A 7,500-nucleotide genomic window follows, 5' to 3' on the forward strand; every position below is an offset into this window, starting at 1 on the left:
GACTTAGTCTCTGCGGGCCGTTTCTCATCTTTTGGTTCATCAGTTCCCCTCTTTTAATAATTTTTTGGCTGCTTTCGTTTGATCATTTCCCTGCCTTCTGGGTGACTTTTGCCCCTTAGGACTTCATCGCCGCACATTATTTTCGACTTCTGGTTGATCATTTCACCCCTTTTAATCATTTTTGCAACTTTTGGTTAACCATTTCACCCAGCTTCTGGTTAACCATTTCCCCTTTGGGACTTAGTCTCTGAGCATTCTTTTGGGATTCTGGTTAATCATTTGCCAATTTTTAAAAAATGTTGCCGCTTTTGTTTAATGCTTTCTGGTCAACCTTTCCCTCTTTCAGACTTCACCGCGGCACATTGCTTTAGCCTCCTGGTTAATCATTTCACCCCTTTTAATCATTTTTGCAACTTTTGGTTAACCATTTCCCCCAGCTTCTGGTTAACCATTTCCCCTTTGGGACTTGGTCTCTGAGCATTCTTTTGGGATTCTGGTTAATCATTTGCCAATTTTTTAAAAATGTTGCCACTTTTGTTTAATGCTTTCTGGTCAACCTTTCCCTCTTTCAGACTTCACCGCGGCACATTGCTTCAGCCTCCTGGTTAATCATTTCACCCCTTTTAATCATTTTTGCAACTTTTGGTTAACCATTTCCCCCAGCTTCTGGTTAACCATTTCCCCTTTGGGACTTAGTCTCTGAGCATTCTTTTGGGATTCTGGTTAATCATTTGCCAATTTTTAAAAAATGTTGCCACTTTTGTTTAATGCTTTCTGGTCAACCTTTCCCTCTTTCAGACTTCACCGCGGCACATTGCTCCAGCCTCCTGGTTAATCATTTCACCCCTTTTAATCATTTTTGCAACTTTTGGTTAACCATTTCCCCCAGCTTCTGGTTAACCATTTCCCCTTTGGGACTTAGTCTCTGAGCATTCTTTTGGGATTCTGGTTAATCATTTGCCAATTTTTTAAAAATGTTGCCACTTTTGTTTAATGCTTTCTGGTCAACCTTTCCCTCTTTCAGACTTCACCGCGGCACATTGCTTTAGCCTCCTGGTTAATCATTTCACCCCTTTTAATCATTTTTGCAACTTTTGGTTAACCATTTCCCCCAGCTTCTGGTTAACCATTTCCCCTTTGGGACTTAGTCTCTGAGCATTCTTTTGGGATTCTGGTTAATCATTTGCCAATTTTTAAAAAATGTTGCCACTTTTGTTTAATGCTTTCTGGTCAACCTTTCCCTCTTTCAGACTTCACCGCGGCACATTGCTTCAGCCTCCTGGTTAATCATTTCACCCCTTTTAATCATTTTTGCAACTTTTGGTTAACCATTTCCCCCAGCTTCTGGTTAACCATTTCCCCTTTGGGACTTAGTCTCTGAGCATTCTTTTGGGATTCTGGTTAATCATTTGCCAATTTTTTAAAAATGTTGCCACTTTTGTTTAATGCTTTCTGGTCAACCTTTCCCTCTTTCAGACTTCACCGCGGCACATTGCTTTAGCCTCCTGGTTAATCATTTCACCCCTTTTAATCATTTTTGCAACTTTTGGTTAACCATTTCCCCCAGCTTCTGGTTAACCATTTCCCCTTTGGGACTTAGTCTCTGAGCATTCTTTTGGGATTCTGGTTAATCATTTGCCAATTTTTAAAAAATGTTGCCACTTTTGTTTAATGCTTTCTGGTCAACCTTTGCCTCTTTCAGACTTCCCCGCGGCACATTGCTTCAGCCTCCTGGTTAATCATTTCACCCCTTTTAATCATTTTTGCAACTTTTGGTTAACCATTTCCCCCAGCTTCTGGTTAACCATTTCCCCTTTGGGACTTAGTCTCTGAGCATTCTTTTGGAATTCTGGTTAATCATTTGCCAATTTTTAAAAAATGTTGCCGCTTTTGTTTAATGCTTTCTGGTCAACCTTTCCCTCTTTCAGACTTCACCGCGGCACATTGCTTTAGCCTCCTGGTTAATCATTTCACCCCTTTTAATCATTTTTGCAACTTTTGGTTAACCATTTCCCCCAGCTTCTGGTTAACCATTTCCCCTTTGGGACTTAGTCTCTGAGCATTCTTTTGGGATTCTGGTTAATCATTTGCCAATTTTTAAAAAATGTTGCCACTTTTGTTTAATGCTTTCTGGTCAACCTTTCCCTCTTTCAGACTTCACCGCGGCACATTGCTTCAGCCTCCTGGTTAATCATTTCACCCCTTTTAATCATTTTTGCAACTTTTGGTTAACCATTTCCCCCAGCTTCTGGTTAACCATTTGCCCCATTATACTGAATTTTTCCGCTTTGGTTTAATCATTTCCCTGCTTTCTTGTCAACCTTTTCCCCTTTTGGACTTCGCCGCCGCACTTTGCTTTTGCCTTCTGGTTAAACATTTCTCCCCTTTTAATCCTTTTTCCCACTTTTGGTTCACCAGTTCACCCAGCTTCTGGTTAACCATTTCCCCTTTGGGACTTAAGTCTCTGAGCATTCTTTTGGGATTCTGGTTAACCATTTGCCACTTTTTTAAAAATGTTGCCGCTTTTGTTTAATGCTTTCCCTGCTTTCTGGTCAACCTTTTCCCCTTACGACTTCGCCGCCGCACTTTGCTTTCGCCTTCTGGTTAATCATTTCACCCCTTTTAATCCTTTTTCCCACTTTGGGTTGGACAGTTCACCCAGCTACTGGTTAACCATTTCCCCTTTGGGACTTAAGTCTCTGAGCATTCTTTTGTGATTCTGGTTCACCATTTGTCCCTTTTTAAAAGATATTGCTGCTTTTGATTAAACCTTTCCCTGCTTTGCGGTCGACCTATTCCTCTTTCAGACTTCATCGCCGCACCTTGTTTTCGACATCTGGTTCAACATTTCTCCCCTTTTAATCCTTTTTCCCACTTTTGGTTAAGCAGTTCACCCAGCTTCTGGTTCACCATTTGCCCCTTTTTACTGAATTTTTCTGCTTTTGTTTAATCATTTCCCTGCTTTGCGGTCGACCTATTCCTCTTTCAGACTTCATCGCCGCGCATTGTTTTCGACATCTGGTTCAACATTTCTCCCCTTTTAATCCTCTTTCCCACTTTTGGTTAAGCAGTTCACCCAACTTCTGGTTAACCATTTGCCCCTTCTTACTGAATTTTTCTGCTTTTGTTTAATCATTTCCCTGCTTTATGGTCAACCTTTTCCCCTTTAGGACTTCGCCGCCGCACTTTGCTTTCGCCTTCTGGTTAATCATTTCACAACATTTTAATCCTTTTTCCCACTTTTGGTTAAACAGTTCACCCAGCTTCTGGTTAACCATTTGCCCCTTTGGGACTTAAGTCTCTGAGCATTCTTTTGGGATTCTGGTTCACCATTTGTCCCTTTTTAAAAGATATTGCTGCTTCTGTTTAATCCTTTCCCTGCTTTGCGGTCAACCTTTTCCTCTTTCAGACTTCATCGCCGCGCATTGTTTTCGACATCTGGTTCAACATTTCTCCCCTTTTAATCCTCTTTCCCACTTTTGGTTAAGCAGTTCACCCAACTTCTGGTTCACCACTTGCCCCTTTTTACTGAATTTTTCTGCTTTTGTTTAATCATTTCCCTGCTTTCCGGTCAACCTTTCCCTCTTTCAGACTTAATCGCCGCACATTGTTGTCGACTTCTGGTTGATCAGTTCACCCCTTTTTTATCCTTTTTCCCACTTTGGGTTAAGCAGTTCACCCAGCTTCTGGTTAACCATTTGCCCCTTTGGCACTTAAGTCTCTGAGCATTCTTTTGGGATTCTGGTAAACCATTTGTCCCTTTTTAAAAAATGCTGCTGCTTTTGTTTAATGCTTGCCCTGCTTTGCGGTCGATCATTTCACCCCTTTTAATCCATTTTTGCCACTTTGGGTTAAACAGTTCACACAACTTCTGGTTCACCATTTCACATTTCGGAACTTTTATTCCCACCATTACTTTGGGCTTCTGGTTCATCATTTCACGCTGTTTTACAAATCTTTGCCGCTTCACTTTTAATCCACAAACCGTGGCTCGCTTTCGGGTGGGGGGGGGGGTAGCGGGTTTGGGCCGGGCACTCGACATCCCGGTGTGCGACCGGGTTCGTTCTGGTACCGCTCGGTGCCCCTCGTCCTGCTCTTGCCGCGGAAGCAAACCAGACGACCGTCGGTCTCACGCCCGAGGGGAGAGGAGGCGGAAAGCGGTTTGCAGCCTTTCGCTGTACCTCCGGCGGGCAGCGCCGCACCTCCGAGTGCTCGGTACCGTTCGCTGCACCTCGTCCGGCCGCACGCAGCGAGCCAAACCCGGAGGAAATCGGCCTGTGCCTTCTCGAGATATGGGCCTCCGGGTGGGACGGACAAACCGGGGCCCCGAGCTCGCTTTCGGCGGCCCGGCACTCGACTTCCCGGTGTCCGAACGTGATCCTTCCGGTACCCTTCGGTGCCCCTTGCCCGACTCTAGCTCCCGTGCTGAAGCGGAGTCGGTCGGCCTGACGGCCTGCCGAGTTAACCAGCGGAAAGCGGTGCGCAGCCTTTCGCTTGCAGCTCCGGCGGGCAGCGCCGCACCTCCGGCTGCTCAGTGCCGTCCGCTGCTCCCCTTCCGGCTGCACGCAGCGAACCATACCCGGAGGAAATCGGCCTCGGCCTTCCGGAGATATGGGCCTGCGAGTGGGACCAATAAATCGGTGCACATTTCCGGCTCGGTTTCCGGCCTCGGCACTATCAGTTCACGCCGTCCGACCGACGTCGTTCTGGCACGGTTCCGTTGCTCCTTGATCCGGTCCAGCCACGGTAATCAGCCGAAGATGGTGGGGGGGACACATTGCCCGCCGAGTTAGCCGGAGGAAATCGGCCTCGGACTTCCTCAGATATCAGCCTCCGGGTGGGACAGACAAACCGGGGACCCGAGCACGCTTTCGGCGGCCCGCTGGTCGACTTCCCGGTGTGCGACCGGGTTCGTTCCGGTACCGTTCGCTGCCCCTCGTCCTGCTCTAGCCGCGGAAACAAACCCGACGACCGTCGGTCTCACGCCCGCGGAGGGAGGTGGCGGAAAGTGGTTTGCAGCCTTTCGCTGTACCTCCGGCGGGCAGCGCCCGACCTCCGAGTGCTCGGTACCGTCCGCTGCGCCTGGTCCGGCCGCACACAACGAGCCATACCCGGTGGAAATCGGCCTGTGCCTTCCAGAGATATGGGCCTCCGGGTGGGACGGACAAACCGGGGCCCCGTGCTCGCTTTCGGCGGCCCGCTAGTCGACTTCCCGGTGTGCGACCGGGTTCCTTCCGGTACCGTTCGCTGCCCCTCGTCCTGCTCTAGCCGCGGAAACAAACCCGACGACCGTCGGTCTCACGCCCGCGGAGGGAGGCGGCGGAAAGTGGTTTGCAGCCTTTCGCTGTACCTCCGGCGGGCAGCGCCCGACCTCCGAGTGCTCGGTACCGTCCGCTGCGCCTGGTCCGGCCGCACACAACGAGCCATACCCGGTGGAAATCGGCCTGTGTCTTCCGGAGATATGGGCCTCCGGGTGGGACGGACAAACCGGGGCCCCGAGCGGTGGCACCCTGCTCGCTTTCGGCGGCCCGGCACTCGACTTCCCGGTGTGCGAACGTCATCGTTCCGGTACCCTTCGGTGCCCCTTGCCCCACTCTAGCTCCGGTGCTAAAGCGGAGTCGGTCGGTCTCACGGACGCCGAGTTAGCAGGCGGAAAGCGGTGCGCAGCCTTTCGCTGTCACTCCGGCGGGCAGCACCGCACCTCCGAGTGCTCGGTACCGAACGCTGCGCCGCCTCCTGCCGCACGCAACGAGCCATACCCGCAGGAAATCGGCCTCGGCGTTCCGGAGTTATCCGCCTCCGAGTGGGCCTGACCAAGCGGGGTGAACTGGAAATCATTAACCAACGTACTTCCATGTTTTCACCCGCAGAGGGCAGCACTCTCTTCTCCGTTTTAAACTGGGCCGACCCGGCTCCGTTTCGAGACCCGGCACTCGACTTCCCGGTGTGCGACCGGGTTCGTTCCGGTACCGTTCGCTGCCCCTCGTCCTGCTCTAGCCGCGGAACTAAACCCGACGACCGTCGGTCTCACGCCCGCGGAGGGAGGCGGCGGAAAGTGGTTTGCAGCCTTTCGCTGTACCTCCGGCGGGCAGCGCCCGACCTCCGAGTGCTCGGTACCGTCCGCTGCGCCTGGTCCGGCCGCACACAACGAGCCATACCCGGTGGAAATCGGCCTGTGCCTTCCGGAGATATGGGCCTCCGGGTGGGACGGACAAACCGGGGCCCCGAGCTCGCTTTCGGCGGCCCGCTAGTCGACTTCCCGGTGTGCGACCGGGTTCCTTCCAGTACCGTTCGCTGCCCCTCGTCCTGCTCTAGCCGCGGAACCAAACCCGACGACCGTCGGTCTCACGCCCGCGGAGGGAGGCGGCGGAAAGTGGTTTGCAGCCTTTCGCTGTACCTCCGGCGGGCAGCGCCGGACCTCCGAGTGCTCGGTACCGTCCGCTGCGCCTGGTCCGGCCGCACGCAACGAGCCATACCCGGAGGAAATCGGCCTGTGCCTTCCGGAGATATGGGCCTCCGGGTGGGACGGACAAACCGGGGCCCCGAGCGGTGGCACCCTGCTCGCTTTCAGCGGCCCGGCACTCGACTTCCCGGTATGCGAACGTGATCGTTCCGGTACCCTTCGGTGCCCCTTGCCCCACTCTAGCTCCGGTGCTAAAGCGGAGTCGGTCGGTCTCACGGACGCCGAGTTACCAGGCGGAAAGCGGTGCGCAGCCTTTCGCTGTCACTCCGGCGGGCAGCACCGCATCTCCGAGTGCTCGGTACCGTACGCTGCGCCGCCTCCTGCCGCACGCAACGAGCCATACCCGGAGGAAATCGGCCTCGGCGTTCCGGAGTTATCCGCCTCCGAGTGGGCCTGACCAAGCGGGGTGAACTGGAAATCATTAACCAACGTACTTCCAGGTTTTCACCCGCAGAGGGCAGCACTCTATTCTCCGTTTTAAATTGGGCTGACCCGGCTCCGTTTCGAGACCCGGCACTCGACTTCCCGGTGTGCGAACGTGATCGTTCCGGTACCCAACCGTGCCCCTTGCCCCACTCTAGCTCCGGCGGTAAAGCGAAGTCGGTCGGTCTCACGGACGCCGAGTTAGCAGGCGGAAAGCGGTGCGCAGCCTTTCGCTGTCACTCCGGCGGGCAGCATCGCACCTCCCAGTGCTCTGTACCGTACGCTGCGCCTCCTCCTGCCGCACGCAACGAGCCATACCCGGAGGAAATCGGCCTCGGCCTTCCTGAGATATCAGCCTCCGAGTGGGCCCGAAGAGTCGGTGGCACCCTGCTCGCTTTCAGCGGCCCGGCACTCGACTTCCCCGTGTGCGAACGTCATCCTTCCGGTACTCAACCGTGCCCCTTGCCCCACTCTAGCTCCGGCGATAAAGCGGAGTCGGTCGGTCTCACGGACGCCGAGTTACCAGGCGGAAAGCGGTGCGCAGCCTTTCGCTGTCACTCCGGCGGGCAGCACCGCACCTCCCAGTGCTCGGTACCGTACGCTGCGCCTCCTCC

The sequence above is a fragment of the Heptranchias perlo genome, unplaced genomic scaffold, assembly GCF_035084215.1.
Source record: "Heptranchias perlo isolate sHepPer1 unplaced genomic scaffold, sHepPer1.hap1 HAP1_SCAFFOLD_548, whole genome shotgun sequence".
Classification (NCBI taxonomy): Eukaryota; Metazoa; Chordata; class Chondrichthyes; order Hexanchiformes; family Hexanchidae; genus Heptranchias; species Heptranchias perlo.